At 41.4% G+C, this 24,403-nt stretch overlaps 1 protein-coding gene across 1 annotated transcript in view; it reads left to right on the top strand.

The window, feature by feature from the left end:
• Positions 1 to 17,282: 17,282 nt before the first annotated feature.
• The window catches only part of TRIM2 (tripartite motif containing 2), a 223,434-nt gene continuing 216,313 nt past the window's right edge, over positions 17,283 to 24,403 (top strand). Inside the window, exon 1 of the mRNA XM_061192508.1 lies at positions 17,283 to 17,395. The gene's annotated coding sequence lies outside the window, so the exon portion shown is untranslated. The remainder of the gene's footprint in view (positions 17,396 to 24,403) is intronic.

Raw genomic sequence — 24,403 nt, 5'->3', positions numbered from 1 at the left:
TTTTAAGGGACTTACTAGGAAATAGTGCTTAAACGTCAAGCGAATCTTTAAAAATTTGAACCATTTCATCCTTATAAAATCCGTAAAAGGAACTGCAAGAGCCTCATTCTCATGCTTTGTCACTAAGGAAGGAATTCTTTTTGGGACTCAAGGGACAGCCTGGAGCAGAATCTTCTAGAGTTACACAGAATCTAAGATGCTAGCCGGCTGTACCTGAGGGCAGCTTTTCAAGTATTGTCCCAGCTGCCAAGTCCCTGAAAGGGAGGCACAGCTCTCTCAAGCCTGGGCCTTTCTTCCCTGTACTCTGAATGAATTAGAGCCGCTCCCTGTCTGCCACCCGTCTCTCTTGTTATCAAAAGGAGCCTGCTCTCCTAGACCTTAAGAAATGACCAGAAGGGAAAGAATGAGAAAATAAGCTTTGTCTGCATGGGGAAGCTTGTCTATGGAAAACACAAACTGTTGGAGTTGCCCCAATGGATTGATGATATTACATTTATTGGTACTTTCCAGAAAAAGAAATCAATTCTAATAAATTCCCTTGCCACAAAATAGTAAAGGCTGTTTTTGTACTGCAAAATTTTTTTTCCAGTATTAAAAATTCAAATCATGCTTGTAAAACACACTGTTTACAAAGAGAAAATTCTGTATGATTTAACTCTAATTAAGGATCTATTACCATATTACAAATATGATAAATTCGAATTTCAGAGTTTCAAAGTTTGAGCAATATTTTCATGGAAATATCAGAACTTATTTGTAGGTATTTACAGTCACCAATCATATATATGTAATTAGAATGCTAACACAGAATGCTTTATGTATCGGTGAAATCAAAGGCTCCAAAGGTCAAGAAAAAATTAGTAGATGCCACCTACGCTCAGGAGCAAAAGCAAGATAAGTTCTCCGTGAAGGACTTACCAAGGCGGGGACCAGTACGTGTTTTGTGGCCCTGAGCCCACCACCCACTTTGAGGCTTTCTTTGGATCTTTGGAAAGGTTGTCATTGTGTGCGTTTCCCTTTCCCACCCCCACCCATGGCTGAGGGAGGGCGTGCTTCCTGCTCACCTTAAACCACGTGACAAAGTGACAATGGGAAATTCAAGAGGGTTGTTCAGCTTGACACTCATCCCAAAGGCTGTAAGAGTGTAAGGACTGGTATGAGACAGAGGGAGAGGAAGAAGGTGACATTGAGAGTCACTGCTGCCCCCGAGTAGTGGGGACAAGTCCCCCTCTCCTGAGGGTCCAGTGGGAGCCATTTCAACAGGCCCTTGCCCAAGAGGGCTGCGTGGAGGAATGCCTGGGCCTTGACAAAGGGAGAGTCTGTGTGAGGTCGACCCTGAATGAGGAGGCACTGACCCTCAGTGCCAGCCACATCATGGGAATTCCGACTGGGGTTCACAACCCAGCAAGCTCCAAGGCCCCCAAAAGCCTTCCAGGAGACAAGTGCTGGCTTCAGACATCTGCCAAGTCCCAAGGGTACCAGTGTCCTATTGTATCTGTACCCAAAGACTGTGACCATCTTTCCCCAATTCTCCCTCCTTAGGGTAACTCTAGAAGGTCAGAAACCTCACAGCATTGGGAGAAGGAAGTAAAATCTAGCAGAAAGAAAAAAATCCAAGTTTTCCTCATATCTCCACTCGGGTTTCCAGGATGAAAGCAAAAAGGAACCGGGGAAGGAGAAGCCCTAAATAAACCAAGGGGTTGAAGTTGTCATCGCTACACTGGAAGGGGTAAAATTCCCTTTGTTAAGACGTCTAACTTACATACAATAAACTGCACCCATTTTGGGTGCACAATTCAGTGAGTTTTGACAACTGTGTGTCAACTGAAAAAAAAAAAAAGCACAACCTAAAAGCTGAGAATTATGTTTTATTTGGTAGACTAGCTGAGGACTTAAGCCTCAGAAACAGCCTCTCAGAGAGCTCTGAGGGACTGTTCCAAATAGATAAGGAGGAGCCGGGATGTACAGGAGTTTTTGCAACAAAGACCAGGTAGTCGGAACGTCAAAAGATTACCGTTAATTAAAGAAAACCAGACATCTCAAGTTAATGAACTTAGTGCTTTTCTGTGTATGGGAAGATGCAAGAGTCTGGGCTTAAGTGAAGTGTTCCTTTGATAGGTGCCTTAGCTATCTAGGGCCCGTATCATGTTTTTCTCCATCCTGAATCCCCTCAGGCTGCAGTGGCTGATGGCTTGATGGCCACAGCATCCTTTGTTTACTGGTGACGTTCTTTGTCCACCTGTCTATACCTGCATACCCACCACACCGTCAAGACACACAGTATTTCCACCATCCCCAAAAGTTCCCTGTGCCCCTTGACAGCCATTCCCTATCCTCCTCCAGCCCCAGCTAACCGCTGATCTTCTCCCTTCTGCCACTGCAGATTAATTTGCATTTTATAGAATTTCATACAAATGGAGTCATACCAGTATGTACTCTTTCTTGTCTGGCTTCATTCACTCAGTGTAATATATTTGAGATTTATCCATGTTGTGTGTATCAGTGGTTTGTTCCTCTTTATTGCTGAGTGGTGCTCTATTGAATGGATAGACTATAGTTTATTTTCCATTCACTTATGGATGGACATTTGGGTTTTTTCCAGATATGGGCTAATATTAATAAAACTATGAACATTCTTTTACAAGTCTTCATTGTACATGATTTCATTTTTTCTGGGTAATTACCTAGGAGTGGAAATTGTTGGGTTGTTTGATAGATGTGTGTTTACCTGTAGAACCAATTGTCAAAATGTTTTCCCTTACTGGTTGTTCCATTTTCTACTCCTCCAAACAACGTATGAGAATTCCAGTTGCTCCACATCTTTGACAACTTTTGGTCATGTCAGACTTTTTTTTTTTAATTAATTAATTAATTTATTTATTTATTTATTTTTGGCTGCATTGGGTCTTCGTTGTTGCATGTAGGCTTTCTTTAGTTGCGTCGAGTGGGGGCTATTCTTCGTTGCGGTGCATGGGCTTCTCATTGTGGTGGCTTCTCTTGTTGTGGAGCACGGGCTCTAGGCACACGGGTTTCAGTAGTTGTGGCACGTGGGCTCAGTAGTTGTGGCTCACGGGCTCTAGAGCGCTGGTTCAGTAGTTGTGGCGCATGGGCTTAGTTGTTCCATGGCATGTGGGATCTTCCCAGACCAGGGCTCTAACGCGTGTCCCCTGCATTGGCAGGCAGATTCTTAACCACCGCACCACGGGGGAAGCCCAGATTTTTAAATTTTAGCTATTCTAGTGGTTTTGTAGTGCTATCTCATTGTAGTTTTAATTTTCATCTTCTGGATGACTAATGATGTTGAGCATCTTATTATGCGCTTATTGGCCATTCATAGACTTTCGGTTGTCAATGCCTGTTCAAATGTTTTGTCCTATTTTTTTATTGTTATTTGTTTTCTGATTATTGGGTTGTATGAGTCTTCATATGGTCTGGACACAAGTCTTTGTCAGATATAGTTGCTAAAATTTTTTTTCAGTCTGTGATTTGCCTTTTCATTTTCTTAATGGTGTGTCTTTTGGAGACAGGTTTTTTTTTTTTTTTTTTTTGACCCTGCTGCGTGGCTTGTGGGATCTTAGTTCCCCAACCAGGGATTGCACCTGTACCACTACAGTGGAAGCGCCTAGTCCTAACCACTGGACCACCAGGGAATTCCCCAGGACACCAGATGTTTTTAAATTTTGATAAAGTTCTATTTATCAAATTTTCCTGGTTATTGTTTGTGCTTTTTGCTTTATAAGGCATTCATATTACTGCAATGAGATTTTCCTGGTATTGAAAGTGCTCAGCAGACCTTTACTTATTTATTTTTTATATTTGTAATTTAAATTTTTTGGTAAAATCCGTATTTATATATATTTTAAAGTTTCACGTATACAACATTACATTTCTAACAACACTTCATGAAGTTGCAAGGCTGAAGGAAACGATGCTTAGTGCTCTTAGAACTGTGTGCCGCATGATAGGGTCTCTATAAATACAGACTCTTGTCAGAGCTTTCAATTACCTGCATGTGACTGAAAAAGCTATTGGGGACCTGCCAGCGATTCCATCCAAAGGCCGAGAAAGACCAGCTCCCTTGGGGGCCACCTCCGTGTCATGCGCCATCCCAGAGAAGGAGAAATCACTATAAATTGGACAGCTACCATCAAGTGGATGTGTAGAACACAATAATGAGGAACATGGGTACCTTTAAGCTTAAAAATGTTTAAATCAGAAAGCATAGTTGTACAACTGATTCAGTGTACCACAGGGTTCAGTGGAACTCAAGTAAGCTGTGCTTGGGGAAATGTACTCAGGCAGAATTCTAGTGAGATGTTAGCTAAGCTTCCTGTTTTTTGTAGGAATATATATATATATTCCCCTTCCTTTCAATAATTTCAGAGACTGGGGGTCAAACAATCTGCAGTGTTTTTTGTTTGTTCATTTGTTTGTTTACAAATGTCCTTAAAGTCATCATGCTGCAAGTCAAGTCAGTTTTCTTACAGTTTGTTCTCAGAGGAAATGGGTAAGAACACATAAGCATCTCTTCTTCATACTAAGTAATTGCATGCTCAGATCCTAAAATGTCCCTTCTTGATTTATTTTCCAATTCTTTTATTATGTTAGTTACTTCCTGCTACAAGCCCCTCAACTATCTCCGAATTCCCTGCTGGATGCTAAGCCCAGATTTAAGTGGTCAGTCATCTAGTGAAGCCCTGAGGACAATGGGGTCATTCCTAGCGCCCACTGCTCCGAGCATCGTGGTGATTGTGTAACCACAGTGCCACGCGGCCAACTCATTTCATTTCTATTCCACCATAACCAGGACTGTATCCATATGCTAAAAAGTGTTGAGGCTCTAAATTCACAATCAAAGTCTCAACCTCTAAACATTTTGGAGGAAAAAAAAGTCAAGATATTTTTAAAATTTAAACGTCCAGGTCTGCAAGTAAATCTCATGAACTTAATGAAAGTTCAATAAATTGTGCCCATCCACAGTCAGCCAATCCACAATAGTCCCTGAACAACTAGGTGCCAGGGCCTCTGGGCCTTTGTACCTGTTATTTACACTGCCAAGGATGGTCTTTCCCCAGGCAGCCCCATGGCAGTCTCCCTGGGCCCATTCAGGTCTTGCCTCAGAGAGCATCTTCCCAGCAAGGCCTTTCCTGGTCATCCTCACCACAGCTCTCTCGTTCAGCCCAGCCCACTCCAACCCACCCTTGGAAATTCCCAATCGTCCTTTTAGGCTATTTTATATTTCCTCACGGCATTTAACAGACATGGTCTATATTTTTAGTTGTCAATTCATGTGTTGTCTGTCTCCCCCAGTAGAAAGTAATTTGTGTATGTTATGTTCACTGCTTTATTCCCCAGCTCTTAGAAGAGTTCCTGGCACAAAGAGCTCCTCAATAAATAATTTTTGGATGAATAAATCTATGAATGCAAGTAGAATTCTTTGTGATGAGAAAGAGCACTTGAACATTTATTTTTATCTCTTTATTTTATGGAAAACGTATATAATGTTTGTATATATATATATGTATATATATACATATAATGTATATATGTGCTAAACACTGTTCTAAATTATTGACAAATATATCTCATCTAATCCTCATGACAATCGTATGAAGTAGGACTATTACTGTCCCCAGTTTGTGGATGAGGAAACAGAGGCACCTGCAGCCTGTTCCAGAGTCTGTGCTCTCAAACACTACCATGCTGCCTCCCCTAATTAACTGAAATATATTTGGCAGAAACCCAAAACTGCACAGATTTGGGCTGGTGCCAACCATAGGATGCTTTCTGGGTAAGGTGATTGAGCACAGATGTTGGAGATGAGGCAGTGGATCACATCCAAGTGTAGAAGAGTTGAAGTTGGCAACTCGGAAGAGGCAAAAGAAATAAGGAGGCCTATGCAAGTGAGAGCAGGGGTGGGGCGACCCAGGTAGACATGGGGAGAGGAGCAGGCCTCGGGAGAGGCTGACAAGAAGCAGCTAAATTAGGCTTCAGCGGCTGCCTTACTAGGACCCTTCTCTCCAGCGTGGAATTCAGGAGCCAATGGCAGCATTGGGCCAATGGTTGATGCAATGAGGGCCGGGGAAAGAAGTGTGGACATGGGCCTGAGCATGTGAGAATAATTTGGAGGTGAGGCAGGGAGAGAGAAGGAGGAGAGAAAGAGGAAAACCCAGATTCTGAGAAATTACCCTTCATGTTCTCTCATCTCTCCCCCAATCTTGGAATATCAAATTAATTCACTGATTAAAGCACTCCTTTAAGAAGTGAGACGATAAACAAATTGTGCTATGTTCATATAGTAGAACACCATTCAGCAATAAAAAAGTATGAACTGCTGATACACCCAACAACCTGGATGAATCTCAAAAAAAGGTGGAATAAAAGAAGTTTCTGTGGTCTGCATGTTCATGTCCCCCCCAAATTCATATGTTGAAATCTTAATGCCCAGTGTGATGATAGTATTAGGGGTTGAGGCCCTTGGGAGGTGATTAGGGCATGAGGGTGGAGCCCTCATGAGTGGGATTGTGCTTGTATAAAAGAAGCCCCACAGACCTTCCTACTCCCTTCCACCACATAAGGATACAAACAGACATTTGCATCCAGGAAGAGGGCCCTCACCATGCTGGCACCCTGATCGTGGACTTCTAGCCTCCAGAACTGTGAGAAATAAATGTCTGTTGTTTACAAGCTACTCAGTCCGTGGTATTTTGTTCTAGCATCTTGAATGGACTATATTCTGTATGATTCCATTTTAAAATAAAATACTAGATAAGCAAATTAATCGATAGTAGCAGAAAGCAGATCCATGGTTGCCTGGGGCTGGGGCTGGGGTACAGGAAGGGACAGGAGAGAGGGATTATAAAGGGCTACAAGGAAGCTTTTGGAGGGGATGGATATATTCCTATCTTGATTGCGGTAATGATTTCGTAGGTGCACATTTATGTCAAAACTTATCAAAAATAGTCACAAAAAATTGGGGATGATCAGATCCATAAATCTGTTCTTTGGGGTTGTTTTCCCAAGGCTTTTAAGTTGAAAACTTTCACCTTTTCCTAAGATTTGATAAATAATTTCTTTTCTTCTTAGTTTTTTTTTTTTTTAAGTTGGGGATGAGGGGTGGTGGTAGAAACACCTTTGCTCAGCAGATTTTCCCTGTATAGGGTTAAGTACACTTGCCCCTCTCTTCCTTTCTGATATGAGGAACCCTCCCTGGCCCTGGAGGTTTCTCAGGGCTCATAGTGGATTGAATTGTGGCCCACAAAAGATATTCCACTTGGAACCTCAAAAGTGACCTTATTTAGAATAAGGGTCTTTGTAGCTGTAATTAAGGTAAAGATCTCAAAATGAGATCACCCTGGATTAGGGCCCACCCTAAGTCCAATGACGGGTGGTCTTAAAGCAACATCAAAGGAGAAGACACAGACACGCGGAGGGGAAGGCCATGTGAAGACAGAGGCAGAGATTGGAGTGATGCAGCTGTAAGCCAAGAGCTGCTGGCACCCACCACAAGGTACAAGAGAGGCATGGAACAGAGTCTCACCAGAGCTCCAGAAGGAACCAACCCTGCCAACACCTTGATTTTGGACTTCTGGCCTCCAGAACTGTAAAACAATAAATTTTTGTTGTTTTACACTTACAATAATATGTTACGGCAGCCCTAGCAAACTAATGCAGGGCCCCTAGGTATTTTTATTCCTTACTATCCTTAGCTGGTTATAACTCTATATCTTCTTTCTTTTTTTTTTGGCTGGTGCCACATGGCTTGTGGGATCTTAATTCCCCAACCAGGGATTGAACCCGGGGCCATGGCATGGAGTCCTAACCACTGGATCGCCAGGGAACTCCCCTTATATCTTATTTCTGCTGTTTGTTTTTCCTTCTTGGAACTAGTCCTGTTAGAATTTATTTTCTTGGTATTTGGCTACTTCTACCTAGATGGCTATTCATTAACTTCTCTAACCTTCAGTTTCCTTGTCTGTAAAATGAGTGTGAGTACCTGCTGCCTAGGGTTGGTTGGGAGGATTAAACGAGTTAATACATGTATATGCTCTTATAACAGCACCTGGCATATAGCAGATGCTGTATACATATTTTTACCTCTATTATTAAGTTCTCCTCCCACTTCTGAAGGGGTGGCTCAACTTGTAGCTTCCTCAAAATTGGTGGTACATTTTCTTCCATCATATGGGTTATTGGTGAAAACACTGCATTATTCTTGGAAGGACCTTTTCTTATGGGTCCTGGGCTTAATTCTGAGCTAGGTTTTCAGAAACCCCCCTCATGATCTTTACAAACTAATTGAAAGGCTTTGTGGTGCCAAAGCTTGTCATGCTTTAGCTCAATGGGCTGGGTGAGCAGATGGGCCCAAGGTCATTGCTTGGTCCACCATATAAGTCAGTTTACCTCTCTTTCCCATGGCTACAGCCTAACTTTAAGCATTATTTTGCAAATGTGGGCCATTGCTCATTTAGGGACAGAACAAAAGACTATAGGAGGCTTGTAAAAATCCACCAGCATGGTTGGAAAAATAAAGGTACGTTCATGTTGATGTGTGGTTAGCAGAGTCCTCTTCATGGCCCATCTTCATATGAACCTGACTTTAAGCATTACCATTGCTGTCTTCCTCAGAGAAGTACAAAGATGTCAAATATAATAATAATATTGGAACATCCACATAATTAGTTATAAATGCCTCATCTGCAAAGAACAAGTGTGTTTGAGGATGATGAAAATTTAGTGGAATGTGTTTAGAACTTTTCATCTCTTTAACAGGTTGTGGGCAGACCAAGAATGAATGATTTTTACCCATAATTGACAATGCATTAAGGAGCAGCTAAGCAGAACAAAATCAAAAGCTTTGTCAAGTTAAGAAAATATTGTAACTCTCATTCCTTCTATCTACAAAGTCCTTCAATGTCACTGATGGTTAAATTTCAGCTTCTCCTCTTTATTAAGCCATGTTGCCTATTGATCACTTATATTTCCCTAAAAAGAAAGTAAAGGATTTAGCCTTAGAAGTTTATAATTTCCAGAATCTTCTGAGAAGACTTAAGGCGTCTGACCATTCATCCATATTTTACCCAAAGGACCTCTATTTTGACTACTCAATTCCATTAACTGTATGCTCTGCTAACATGAGAATCTAGTATTATGTGTGCATCACTTTCAAAAATATATCAGTAGACCATTTAATAGTTTTCCTTCAGCATAGTGCGTTGTATGTTGGCAACTCAGGGGCTTGATAACAAGAGCACTGTGGGATGTTGAACTAAGTCAGCTAATTGAGGCTTCAGCTCTTAGGAGGGTTGGGTGAAGCTCTGCTTATGGGTAATTGAAGCTTCAGGTTGCCAAGAACTGGGTGACTAAGAGGTAGCTGTTTCGGATCAAGAGTAAAATTTTAATTGGATGATGAGTGTTCTCAAAGGGGTATAGCAATTTTCTGAATTGCATAATCTAATGGTTTGAAATTTAGAAAGTAATGATGTCACCTCCCCATCTTTTAAAAGAACATATATGTCCCTCTGTAATTATTTTGTGTATTATGTTTAATAACAGCAATAGGCCAATGCCAAAGGATACAGGGGTCAGGAAAGAACAGGCCTCAGGGGTGTGTGGGACAGCATGTTCAGAGAGTTTCAGTCCTACGTGGTTGTGTTTTCTTGATGAAAGTCCTGGCAAAGTCTCCTTTCTATGTTTTCAGAGCCTCCTCCTTCTCCTTGTTCTCAGTTCATTTCCTGTTCCAGCTTTCCAAGAGGCTTACCTGTGTTAAAAACAACTGAGTCCAAAGATAATCCTTCCCAAATTATAACTTGTGAATCTCTCTCTTCTTTATTGGTGTTTAACAAACTACATGAAGAAAGAAATCATAAACTCTCGGAGAACATCAAATATATGCTGTAGGTCATTACACTCGGAGTTTATAATAGAGAGTCAAATTATGTCTGCTAATTCTATGGACAGGTAGAGAATTTGAGATCTACTCAGTAAAAGATTAATCTGGGATTGGTTTCTTAATTTTGTGTCTGTGGCATAGAAGTTAACAGACTTGAATCTGAGCCCTGGTTTTACTGTTATTTTGCTGTATAACTCTGGGCATGTCACTTAATTTTGCAGGGAATTGGATTTCCCATCAGAAAAACTAGGGTATCTGGTCAGATTACTTAGAAAATTCCTCTGCGTCAAAGTTCTGTGGTTGTTTTCTGAAAATGAAACTTTCTGAGTAAACCTTTGACAATGTTATTTTTTCCCCTGGTTTTGTGTCTTTATCCCATTAGAAAGAGAGCCACACTGCTTTTTTTGACACCTAAAATGCTTCTTAGTAAATTTAAGTCTATGTATTTTTCTTTCTGTATTGGGAATGGATTCCATTTCTCACACATCTCTGCTCAAGGAGCAGCTGGTGGAAGAGAAAGAACCTGCCCCATTGACTATGGGCTGGGTGACTTTGGGAAGGTAATTAAACTCTCTGATTCTCAGCTTCTGCCTCGATAAAAATGGGAGCAGTAATTCTAACCACCTCCACTCCCAGTGGTTTTGAGTAGTAAATGAGATCAAACATGAGATGACCTAGCAGGTAGCAGCCATTTATCAAACATTAATTCTCTCACCCTGCCTGCCATGTTCCTTTCGCTGTTGGATGGTCCTGTTCTTTCTCACCTTTGATAGAGAGGGTGCAAGTGGGTCTCCTGGCACCCACTGCCCCACAGTATCTGATGCAGAACAGATGTGGAACAATACACAAATAATGAATGAATGAATAAATTGAATTGAATAAATCTTCTTTTAAAAAATTTTCATACATATCATTAATTACCTTAAATGTGAATGGATTAAATGCTCCAACCAAAAGACACAGGCTCGCTGAATGGATACAAAAACAAGACCCATATATATGCTGTCTACAAGAGACCCACTTCAGACCTAGGGACACATACAGACTGAAAGTGAGAGGATGGAAAAAGATATTCCATGCAAATGAAATCAAAAGAAAGCTGGAGTAGCACTACTTATATCAGATAAAATAGACTTTAAAATAAAGAATGTTACAAGAGACAGGGAAGGACACTACATAATGATCAAGGGATCAATCCAAGAAGAAGATATAACAATTATAAATATATATGCACCCAACATAGGAGCACCTCAATACATAAGGCAACTGCTAACAGCTATAAAAGAGGAAATTGATGGTAACGCAATAAAAGTGGGGGACTTTAACACCTCACTTACACCAATGGACAGATCATCCCGACAGAAAATTAATAAGGAAACACAAGCTTTACATGACACAATACACCAGATAGATTTAATTGATATTCATAGGACATTCCATCCAAAAACAACAGATTACACTTTCTTCTCAAGTGCACATGGAACATTCTCCAGGATAGATCACATCTTGGGTCACAAATCAAGCCTCAGTAAATTTAAGAAAATTGAAATCATATCAAGCATCTTTTCTGACCACAATGCTATGAGATTAGAAATCAATTACAGGGAAAAAAACATAAAAAACACAAACACATGGAGGCTAAACAATATGTTACTAAATAACTAAGAGATCACTGAAGAAATCAAAGAGGAAATCAAAAAATACCTAGAGACAAATGACAATGAAAACACAATGATCCAAAACCTATGGGATGCAGCAAAAGCAGTTCTAAGAGGGAAGTTTATAGCAATATAAGCTTACCTCAAGAAACAAGAAAAATCTCAAATAAACAGTGTAACCTTACACCTAAAGGAACTAGAGAAAGAAGAACAAACAAAACCCAAAGTTAGTAGAAGGAAAGAAATCATAAGGATCAGAGCAGAAATAAATGAAATAGAAACAAAGAAAACAATAGCAAAGATCAATAAAACTAAAAGCGGGTTCTTTGAGAAGATAAACAAAATTGATAAACCAGACTCATCAAGAAAAAGAGGGAGAGGACTCAAATCAATAAAATTAGAAATGAAAAAGGAGAAGTTACAACAGACACCACAGAAATACAAAGCATCCTAAGAGACTACTACAAGCAACTCTATGCCAATAAAATGGACAACCTGGAAGAAATGGACAAATTCTTAGAGAGGTATAACTTTCCAAGACTGAACCAGGAAGAAACAGAAAATACGAACACATCAATCACAAGTAATGAAATTGAAACTGTGATTAAAAATCTTCCAACAAACAAAAGTCCAGGACCAGATGGCTTCACAGATGAATTCTATCAAACATTTAGAGAAGAGCTAACACCTATCCTTCTCAAATGCTTCCAAAAAATTGCAGAGGAAGGAACTCTCCCAAACTCATTCTTCGAGGCCACCATCACCCTGATACCAAAACCAGACAGAGATACTACAAAAAAAGAAAATTACAGACCAATATCACTGATGAATATAGATGCAAAAATCCTCAACAAAATACTAGCAAACAAAATCCAACAACACATTAAAAGGATCATACACCATGATCAAGTGGGATTTATCCCAGGGATGCAAGGATTCTTCAATATACACAAATCAATCAGTGTGATACACCATATTAACAAATGGAAGGAGAAAAACCATATGATCACCTCAATAGATGCAGAAAAATCTTTTGACAAAATTCAACACCCATTTATGATAAAAACTCTCCAGAAAGTGGGCATAGAGGGAACCTACCTCAACATAATAAAGGCCATATATGACAAACCCACAGCAAACATCATTCTCAGTGGTGAAAAACTGAAAGCATTTCCTCTAAGATCAGGAACAAGACAAGGATGTCCACTCTCGCCACTATTACTCAACATAGTTTTGGAAGTCCTAGCCATGGCAATCAGAGAAGAAAAAGAAATAAAAGGAATATAAATTGGACAAGAAGAAGTAAAACTGTCACTGTTTGCAGATGACATGATACTATACATAGATAATCCTAAAGATGCCACCAGAAAACTACTAGAGCTAATCAATGAATTTGGTAAAGTTGTAGGATACAAAATTAATGCACAGAAATCTCTTGCATTCTTATACACTAATGACTAAAAATCTGAAAAAAAAATTAAGGAAACACTCCCATTTACCATTACAACAAAAAGAATAAAATACCTAGGAATAAACCTACCCAGGGAGACAAAAGACCTGTATGCAGAAAACTATAAGACACTGATGAAAGAAATTAAAGATGATACCAACAGATGGAGAGATATACCATGTTCTTGGATTGGAAGAATCAATATTGTGAAAATGACTGTACTACCCAAAGCAATCTACAGATTCAATGCAATCCCTATCAAATTACCATGGTATTTTTTACAGAACTAGAACAAAAAATCTTAAAATTTGTATGGAGACACAAAAGACCCCAAATAGCCAAAGCAGTCTTGAGGGGAAAAAACAGAGATGGAGGAATCAGACTCCCTGACTTCAGACTATATTACAAAGCTACAGTAATCAAGACAGTATGGTACTGGCACAAAAACAGAAATATAGATCAATGGAACAGGATAGAAAGCCCAGAGATAAACCCACACACCTATGGTCAACTAATCTATAACAAAGGAGGCAAGGATATACAATGGAGAAAAGACAGCCTCTTCAATAAGTGGTGCTGGGAAAACTGGACAGCTACATGTAAAAGATTGAAATTAGAACACTCCCTAACATCATACACAAAAATAAACTCAAAATGGATTAGAGACCTAAACGTAAGACTGGACACTGTAAAACTCTTAGAGGAAAACATAGGAAGAACACTCTTTGACATAAATTATAGCAAGGTCTTTTTTGTTCTACCTCCTAGAGTAATGGAAATAAAAGAAAAAAAACAAATGGGATCTAATGAAACTTAAAAGCTTTTGCAAAGCAAAGGAAACTACAAACAAGACGAAAAGACAACCCTCAGAATGGGAGAAAATATTTGCAAACGAATCAGTGGACAAAGGATTAATCTCCAAAATATATAAACAGCTCATGCAGCTCAATATTAAAGAAGCAAACAACCCAATCCAAAAATGGGCAGAAGACCTAAATAGACATTTCTCCAAAGAAGACATACAGATGGCCACGAAGCACATGAAAAGCTGCTCAACATCACTAATTATTAGAGAAATGCAAATCAAACTGCAATGAGGTATCATCTCACACCAGTTAGTATGGGCATCATCAGAATATCTACAAACAACAAATGTTGGAGAGGGTGTGGAGGAAAGGGAACCCTCTTGCACTGTCGGTGGGAATGTAAATTGATACAGCCACTATGGAGAACAGTACGGAGGTTTCTTAAAAAACTAAAAATAGAATTACCATACGACCCAGCAATCCCACTACTGGGCATATACCCAGAGAAAACCATAATTCAAAAAGACACATGCACCCCAATGTTCATTGCAGCACTATTTACAATATCCAGGTCATGGAAGCAACCTAAATGCCCATTGACAGATGAATGGATAAAGAAGATGTGGCACATATATACAATGGAATATTACTCAGCCATAAAAAGGAATGAAATTGGGTCATTTGTAGAGACGTGGATGGATCTAGAGACTGTCATACAGAGTGAAGTAAGTCAGAAAGAGAAAAACAAGTATCGTATATTAACGCATATATGTGGAACCTAGAAAAATGGTACAGGTGAACCAGTTTGCAGGGCAGAAATAGAGACACAGATGTAGAGAACAAGCGTATGGACACCACGGGGGGAAAGTGGCAAGGGTGGGTGATGGTGTGACGAATTGGGAGATTGGGATTGACATGTATACACTAATATGTATAAAATGGATAACTAATAAGAACCTGCTGTATAAAAAAATAAATGAAATTCTAAAATTAAAAAAAAAAATTTTTCAGTATACTCATGGGATGACCTTTCAAGGAAGGCTCCTGTTGAAACCAGAAGATAGTGAAGCTATAAAAAGTAAGATAAAACATAAAATTAACCATGTTAAAGTGAACAATTCGATGGCATATAGTACATCTGCAGTTATGCTACCACCACCTCTATCTAGTTCTAAAATAAACTCTGCATCCATTAAGCAGTTTCTCCCCCTTCCCTGCTCCCTCTAGTCCCTGGCAACCACCAATCTGCGTTCTGTCTCTATGGACTTACCTGTTCTGGATATTTCACATAAATGGAATTGTACAATATGTGACCTTTTGTGTCTGGCTTCCTTCCTTTACTATAATGTTTTTGAGGGTCATCCATATTGTAGTATATATCAGTACTTCATTCTTTTTATGGCTGAACACTATTCCATTGTATGTATATACCACAATTTGTCCATTAATCTGTTGATGGGCTTTTAGAATATTTCTACCTTTTGGCTCTCTGTGAATAATGTTGCTATGAACACGAGTATACATGTATTTGTTTGAGTACCTGTTTTCAGTTCTTTTGGCTACACACCCAGGAGTGGAATTGCTGGGTCACATGGTAGTTCTATGTTTGACTTTTTGAAGGACTGTTTTCCACAGTAGCTGTGCCATTTTACATTCCCACTAGCAATGTACTGTACAAAGATTCCAGTTTCTCCTTATCCTCCTCAACACTTCTTTTTTTTAATAGCCATCCTAATAGTTGTGAAGTGCTACTTCATTGTTTTGATTTGAATTTCCCTAATGACTAATGATGTTGAGCATCTTTTCATGTGCTTGTTGGCATTTGTATATCATTTTTGGAGAAATTTCTCTACAAGAACTTTGCCCATTTTTAAATTGGGTTATTTGTCTTTTTGTTGTTGACTTGTAAGTGTTCATTGTATATTCTGCATACTAGACCCATATGAGATATACGATTTGCACATACTTCTCCTGTTCTGTAGGTTGTCTTTTCACTTTCTTGACAATGAACTTTGATACACAAAAGCTTTTAATTTTGATGAAGTCCAATTTATCTGTTTTTTTCTTTTGTTCATGCTTTTGGTGTCCTGAAGCTTTTTTTATGACAGGGACTTAATGCTTTAGAGGAAAACTAGACCTTTTCCAGAAGGTAACCTTTACTTTAAAATCCAGAGCCTTGCAAGTACAGATGTAACAGCTCCTTTGGAATCAGTGGAAGAATAGAAGGGCCAGAAGCCACCTCAAGCACTGTTTAGAGAAGCTACTAGAGGAATCTCACTTCAGTACAAATTAAACATCAGTTGCAGAATCATAAATATTTTAAAATTACCATAGATCAGAAAGGACAGTGTCTTTGAATTATTATTTTTAAAATCAAAGTCAGAAGGCTTGATACAAAATTTGTGGAAATGATTATACTGGGTTGGCCAAAACGTTCATTCAGGTTTTTCCATAACATCTTATGGAAAAACCAAAACAAACTTTTTGGCCAACCCAGTATTTCAACATTTTTCTGTTTCTATGCTGGTTAATTTTGATAGCTACTGTGTTTCCCTTTATAAATAAGGAAACTATTCCAAATTGCAATGACTGTATTTTTCTCAAAGTTTATTTGCCTATAATTTACCTGATACCACAAATCAGCCAAATGGATCTTAACTTTATTTTTACCTCAGTGTATTATTTAGAAATATATACAGGGGGAAAAAAGCCACGGTTTATTTTCTGGTTCTTGGTTATTGTCATAGGGTATTGAAAGGTTAAGCTGATCTAGTAGCTTTACAAGCAGAATTTAGTTAAGCTCAGAAGAGAGAAAACAGCCAGTGTATTTGCCTTCTCCCAAACACACGGAACTAACTTCTGTTTCGTGTGCATAATTATGATCAGATTAAGTGAGCATTTTTTTTAAAAATGTGAGGCATTTATATTTGGGGAATAAAATAAGCCCACTTCTCTGGGTTCTGAAGACAAACGTATCAAATCAAGCATTTTCTCTGTAGATGTAGTGAGTATGTCTCATCGGATATTATATTCAACAAAATAAGCGGGTCATGAAAGCATTGTCCTTGGACTTTGTTCCTTTCCTTTGTTCTTTGATTGAAAAATTCCATTCTACCCCAACGAATACTACATTTTTAATCCCCAGGAGACCAGAGATGGCTAGTGCAATACAAATGTCTGTGAGTTCTAAAAATATATATTATTATGTGCGAGGCATACGAACTCCTCCTTGAAAATGCTCTGCAAGCGGTGATTAAACTTTTCAACTTGGACCCCTTTCATGCTGCTGGGCTGGGCCTTCCAGTGTTCGCTCTCTGTCTCCCCTTCTTCAAAATGAAACACAATATCTTAAGCTAACAGAACCCAAAGAGGCTGATCATTGGCTCCCATTGTCCCCTGAGGCTGCAGCCCCGCCCCCTAGGCTTGTGCTGACAAGCTGTTTATATTTTTGTAAGGGCCACCCTTTAACTGGGCAGCCTGATGACTATAATGGGCCCGATTGTCTGTGGGCTGCAGAGAGCTGAGTCCCCACATCTGAGGAGGCTGGGGCCCGTCTCTGATGCACTGGAGTGGCTGATATGGAACACCGGTAAGGGCGCTTCTAAGTGTGTGGTGATGCTTTTTCTGGGCTGGCTGGTTGATCCTGAGCACTGTTTTGGAGAAACAAGTTGTGATTGAATTGCTAGCTTTTTCCTGGTTTTAATTTTCTGCCTGCTAAAGACGGAAGGAAGAGATTGGTTCTCTGGATTTGCAGGCGAAGTTCATAGGGATCCCTGTCAACGCTGACAAGAAAGGAGCAGGGAAGGAAAAAATTGGGGAGAGATGCAAGCAAGCGGGTTTGACACCAAAACAACACGGAAGAGGCAAAGCGTAGGGCTACTTCGGTGATGCTGTGAGACTCAAAGCCTGTTTTATTTTCTAACTTAGCTATTCACAGACGGGAGTTTAGCTTTGCCACTGTGGGGTTTCTGTAAGCCAGCTGTTAGCCCGTGTAACTCAGCCAACCCGCTTTGAAAGGGTCTAAGATCTGCTGGTGTTTTCAAAGGGCAAACCGTAGTAGTCTTGTTTGCCATAAATAGTTCTATTCAGAAATTTGGGAACGGTTTAGAGCTGCAGGCTGTAAAGTTTTATTGCCCCATAAAAGTGCTCAGAGGGTACTAAGGCCAGCTGCAGTGCGGCTCAGGAATGACGGAAAGCCCCGGGCGATTAGAGCATTTGTCCTTGACTAGCCAAGAGAGAAGCCCGTGGAGCCAGAGGACATCACGTGAGAGGTGGGGCTGAGCCCTGAAATGGGTTTCGCCAGCGCTCCTGGGCATGTCAGTGAGCGAGGGCAGAGGGCTGTTCATCGGTGCCTGATTTCATGACCCTGGATGCCCCCTGTGGCGGAGTAGACACCTCTCCCAGGGCAGAGGGCCACACGAGGTGAGGGAGGAGGTGTGCTGTTGCTGGGCGGTCAGCAGGGGCGAGCGGATGGACCGTCATTTTCTTTCTTATTCTCTCTGCCCACCAGCTGGCTGTTTTAAGACCCACACTGCGTCCTGCAATGGAGGCAACTCTTGTGCCAAACGCTTATCGAAGAGGTGCTAGGGGCTCCTCACATCCCAAGACTGGCAGGGTTAGGAACCAGGATGGCTTCGCGTTCTTTCCTTTTCTCTCCTGCCGCTCTCTTCCTCTTCTTCCCTTCCTCGCTCAGACATTTACGGATCCCTAGTTACTGTGTGCAAGTCCCTGGGGACATAGAGCTCAAAAGCATGGTGTCGGCCCTGGAAGAATTCACAGTCTGTTGGAGAACCACCAGGGCAGAGTTATGATAGAAATATGTACGAGGCGCGGTGGGGGGGTGGGAGGGAGCACCCTTAGCCAGATTGGGGATATCAGTGAAGGCTTTGTGGAGAGAGGGAGGATTCCAGAAGGGAGTCTTGAAGACGGAGGAGGAGTGGGTCAAATGGACATGGAGGGAAGGGTGACTAGTGCTAGAAGTCTCTGATGTGGTCGGTCAGTGGTGGGTCTTGTGAACATCTGTGTACCAGGGCTGGAAACCACTGAGCCAAAGGGTCCAGAGGCAGGAGGCAGTATTCAGGGAACAACTAAACTGCTCGTTTAGTGTGGTTGAAGCCTAGCATGTGAGTGAACGAGTGATCCTGGCTGAGATGAAACTGACAGAAAATGAAGCCAAAGAAAATTGTTCCATAAGGATGAAGCAAAGTGGCAATATCTTGACACCTGTTTTATCAGGGTAGTAGATATTTAGGGATCCGTCATCTACTTTTTTTTCAGTATAAATTTATTTATTTATTTGTTTATTTATTAATTTATTTATCTTTGGCCGCATTGGGTCTTTGTTGCTGCGCGCAGGCTTTCTCTAGTTATGGCGAGCGGGGACTACTCTGCGTTGCAGAGCACAGGCTCTAGGCGCGCAGGCTCAGTAGTTGTGGCGCACAGGCTTAGTTGTTCCGCGGCATGTGGAATCTTCCCGGACCAGGGCTTGAACCCGTGTCTCCTCCATTGGCAGGTGGATTCTTAACCACTGTGCCACCAGGGAAGTCCTCCATCATCTACTTTTGTGTTTGTTTAAATTTTTCATAGTAAATTTTGTAAAAAGTAGGATGCACCAAGACCAGAACATAGTTCAAACAGAGCTGAACTTGAATCCCAGGGCTTCTGGTTTCTAGTGACTACTGGAGACCTTGTCAAGTTACTGAACCCCCTCCAGTTCTCATTTGCCTCACCTGAAAATGGGAGTAATAATGTCCACCTCACTGGGCTGTTATGAGGATTGAGATGATAGAACATGTAGACATCCCTCCATAGCGTTTGGCATGGAATCACCCCTTTTACCTCTCAGATGAACCATCTCATCCATTCTGATTGAGGTTTCTAGATGATGCTGTAGAGGGTTCCAAGTAGGGAACCTTGAAATGTTCTGTAAGCTACACAAGCAAGAACCTACAAAGCAAGGTATTGAGCTGGAAGCAAATCTGGGGCTAGACAAGTGGCCTGAAAAACATCCACACCACAGACTGACACGTGTGAGTTTACGAAGGTTAGCCCTGCAGATGGCTAAGGGACAGAGAGCCCATGACCTTGGCTCTCCCAAGGCCTCCCTACCTAGAGCAATGGAACCCCAATTTGATTTACATTTATAATCCCTTGCATTTCACGTATTCTCTGTCTACTTAAATTGTCAAGTGAGACACACTCACACCACCACTCACATGCAATTAATGATAATTAATAAGCATGCAATTTGGTCATCCTGTATGTTAAAAGGACCCATCAAGAAAGATGGAAAGCAGATCAGAACCATAGACAGGGATTTTATCCCCTGGGGAGCCCCTGGGAGCCATTTAGATAAGCATCATCTCACCTCAAGCCAAACCTGCTGGGAACACGATCCCTTATCACACCCGCAGTCCTGTTCAGCCTTTCAAGGAGAGCATTTCCTGGTATGTAGGTCTTTAACTACCAGGTGTGTTTGCCCACTCTTGGCCCTTGCTTTCTAGTACCATACCTGATGAGTCAACACTGAGGGAATGGCACACTTCACGTTTTGCAGCTGTTGTGCAAAATAGAACTTCAGTGAAATTCCTCAACTGGTTGACTGTATAGAAACTGCAAGGAGCCAAAGGGCCAACCTCTGACTTTACAAACACCAGATATGCTTCTTGACACCGGTCTCTGGAACTAACTTGGCAAATGCTGTCCATCCTTAATGGTTGTGTAGGAGGAAGGTATTTAAGTCTATAGCATCCTCAAAGCCTCGGTACAGACCTGGTCAGGGCAGGCCGTGTCCAATGTGTGTTCTTCAGTGTGTTAGGGAGCTGAGCCTATCTTCACTGAGATCCCACCAGGGACCCTCCAAGGACAGAGTTCTCATTGGGTGCGTTTTCCCCCCTCCGACTTCTCCCACTCTGCCCACAAGGGTAAAACAGAGTTCACACTGAACTTTGAAGCTGTAACCTGGCCTCAGAACTATATACCATAAAGAGCACTCACGTGTTTTCCAAGGTAGTTTCAAGTCCATATAGTTTCCTAGTTGCAACACTGGGTGATTTCACTTTAACTGCAGGAGCTTTAAGCAGAATCTTTCTGAGGAGTCTCTTTGTGCAAAAGCCCTGTGAAATCTGCGAGGCCAACTCCTTCCATGGTCTTCAAGCGCTCCGCGGGCGCCTGGGCCATCACTGCATTTCCAGGACTGCCCAGGAGAGCCAAGTCTCTTTGCTATGTCACTGACACACAGGTTCTTGCACTGGGAACCAAACGACAAGAACCAGGACTCTTAGGATACAGGATTCCTGACCTGTGCTCCTCCTCACTGGATGATTCTATTATCTTAAGAGTATTTTTAACGAGAAAACAGCAGCCATCGGTGATTTCTCAGAAACGTGGCCCATTTCAGTATACCCTCAGGGAGGCTAGCTATTGTGTCTTCTGGATACTCTCTGTGATCTGGGCACACTGGGGGCGCAGCATAAATATTAATTAATGCCAGTCCATTAGGAAAAGAAAATGGAAAGACCCCTATAGCAGTGACCCTACAAGCCCCAGAGGCCTTGCTGGAACTGTGACAAGGAAAGGCAGTGACACGGCCTGAGAAAAGCAGCTTTCTTCCCACACTCAGCTCAGGCACTGAAGCAGGGGTGGCATTGTCTGCGCTGTCACTGGCGGGCGGGAGGGGTCCCTGGCAGCCGCCCAGCGTCCCCCATCGCTGTCCAGGGTATTCAGTGAACACGGGCCTCCTTGCCGACCGGGGCTCCCCAGCTGCCGTCTGCACACAGACCTGGGGCGCATTACGAGGGGCAGGGTCCTCGGGGGAGAGGAGCTGCTGCTAGGGAGGGGACCTGGGCTCAGGGCGGAATCGGGCCGGGTGGAAGGAGGGCTTGGCGACCGCTGCTCCTTGTCCTTTCCGGGAATTGGAGTCACTGGGGCAGAGAAACGTCTCAATACCTTCCGGGTTTCCAAGGCTGGTTGTAAACCTGCTCCTTTAGGGTGGAAACCACGTCCTTGTATCCACACCCCTATGAGGGCTTTAGGATCCGGGTGGGGAAGGGAGTCCCATCGGAGCAGCTCCCAGTTCTTTCTGTGGAAGCTGATACTGCAGATCTCCTCCCGCAAGTGGTTGTAAATCTCCCTTCTCCTCCATTTTTGTTCTTTAGTCTCTGAAAAGCCTGAGAAGGGGATGGGGGCGGCAGGCAGGGAGAAGAAAAGAGGCAGAGTGGGGCGGGGCTGGAGAGGAGGAAAAGCTTCCAGCTCCTTCCTCTCGCCAAGGCTTGTTTGTTACTGCGGTGGGAGTTTTTGTTTGGGGGCCTTTCGTTTTTCCTTTGAATCAAAGCAATCCGTACTGGTGCAGCCCGTGGAACAACTCTTTCCAGCTCGTAGCCCCCAGGCCGAGGCTTGTGTCTCTAATTCCTTCTATTAACGCCAAGGGAACTTAGGTTTTGTTCTGATCTCCTCCAGTTCCCAGGCACGTACTTTCCCAGCCCTGGACTGGGAAGCTTTGTGCGTGTGGTAGATCACAGAGCCATCAGGCTCCAGCACTTAAAATGGAGGGACTAACACTGATTAAGCACCAACTGTATGCCAGGGACTGTTCTAAGTGCTTTGTGTATATGAACCAGTTGCCCCTCCAAGGTAGGTATTATCATTCTCTATTTTCAGGCGAGGAAACTGAGCCTCGGAGAGTTAAGAAAATTGTCCAAGGTTGCACAGCTGGTCAGGGGCAGGCTGGCATTCTGGCTCCGGAAGCTGCATTTTTAACCAATATGCGATACCCCCAGGGATGCATTATATTCTTTCGTATGTATACAGAAGAGTGTATGTATTCAGGCCCCTATTTCTGGTTATTTAACTTCTTTCAAAATTTTTTCCTATTATTGATAATATAATGATGAATGTTTCTGTAATAATAGCTAATAATTCTTAACATTTATTGAACTGCTAACGGTGACAGGCACTGTTTCAAGTTCTTTATGCATCGTAACTAACTTAATCTTTGTGACTACTATTAGTACTGTTTAACCAATGAGAAAAATGAGGCCAGAGCAGTTGGTTAAATATTTTGTCCCAGGTTGCACAATTAGGAGGTGGCAGAGGTTATCTCAAAGCTGTTGGTCTTATGATGCTGTCTAAACATAGGTCTGTGACCACACCTCTGATACTGCTTCAGGAAAGATTCTGCAGCTGGAATTAATAGGGCAGAGGATAGAAATATTTTTAAGGATCTGGACATATATCACAAAATTATTTTCCAGGAACACTGGATACTTATGCTAATTTGTATTCCCATGAGTGCTATGCAGTTGATTAAGGAATCTAAAAAGTTGCGTGAGTCCCTGGGCGATGTGTCCATAAACCTTTTGGATTTTGTCAGTTAATCTGGGCATTTACTATCATTAATGATATTATTTTTATGAAAATAAAATATATGTCTGCCTCAAAACTACATTTCGGTGGGAGCATCTGAGGTGCTGGTAATGTTCTATTTCTTGATCTGGATGGTGTTTACCCTGTTATCACAAGGATGAATTATCCTTGTGATAATTCATCAAGCTATTGCCTTAGAACTTATGCACTTTTCTGTTTGTAATTTATACTTAGTAAAAGTTTATTTACACACTACTATGTGTAAAATAGGTAAACAACAAGGACCTATTGTATAGCACAGGGAACTATATTCAATCTCTTTTAATAACCTATAATGGAAGAGAATCTGAAAAAGAATATATATGTATAACTGTATCACTTTGCTGTACACCTGAAACTAACACAACTTTGTAAATCAACTGTGCTGCAATTCTAAAAATTTAGAAATTAAAATTTATTTTAAAAAAAACTATCAGGGACTTCCCTGGTGGTCCAGTGGTTAAGAATCCGCCTGCCAATGCAGGGGACACAGGTTTGATCCCTGGTCAGGGAACTAAGATCACACATGCCATGGGGCAACTAAGCCTGTGCTCTAGAGCCCATGAGCCACAACTACTGAAGCCTATGCACCACAACTACGGAGCCCGTGCGCTCTAGAGCCCGTGCACCACAACTAGAGAGAAGCCCGAGCACCGCAACGAAAGATTCTGCATGCCACAATTAAGACCCATCGCAGCCAAATAAATAAATTAATTTAAAAAGAACTATTAAATATAACCTTTTGGAAATTAGGGATAGAATACATTGGAATCCATTGTAAAGAATAAGAAAATGACTCAGTCATCACCATGTTTTCTCCACATGTTGGATAAAAGGAGATTTTACAAGAAACAGTTTCTTGATTCCCTTTTTTCTCATCTCTAATACGAGAATTGAATAGACATTAAACCACAACATTCCTAAGAAATACAGTTCTAAAAAAGTCCTTTGCCTGTTTCTATAGTTTTGGTTTTGTCCAAGAAAGGTTTTTTTCTTTGAAACTTCAAAAGTATGACACAAATTTAAAATAGAGTTATGATGAATGAGTTTTTGGCAAGGACTTGAGAGCAATGATTATGACCCCAGAGAGAGTTGTTCTCTTTCTGTCTTCGCTTTCTAATGTGTTCTTCCTTAATATTTGGTTTTGAGGTACTGGGTTCTGTGATATGGCCTGATGCCTCTATTCAGTAATGTC

Source organism: Eubalaena glacialis, chromosome 5 (genome assembly GCF_028564815.1).
Source record: "Eubalaena glacialis isolate mEubGla1 chromosome 5, mEubGla1.1.hap2.+ XY, whole genome shotgun sequence".
Classification (NCBI taxonomy): domain Eukaryota; kingdom Metazoa; phylum Chordata; class Mammalia; order Artiodactyla; family Balaenidae; genus Eubalaena; species Eubalaena glacialis.
The sequence above is the reverse complement of the archived record's forward strand: the minus strand, read 5'-3'. Positions and strand labels throughout refer to the sequence as shown.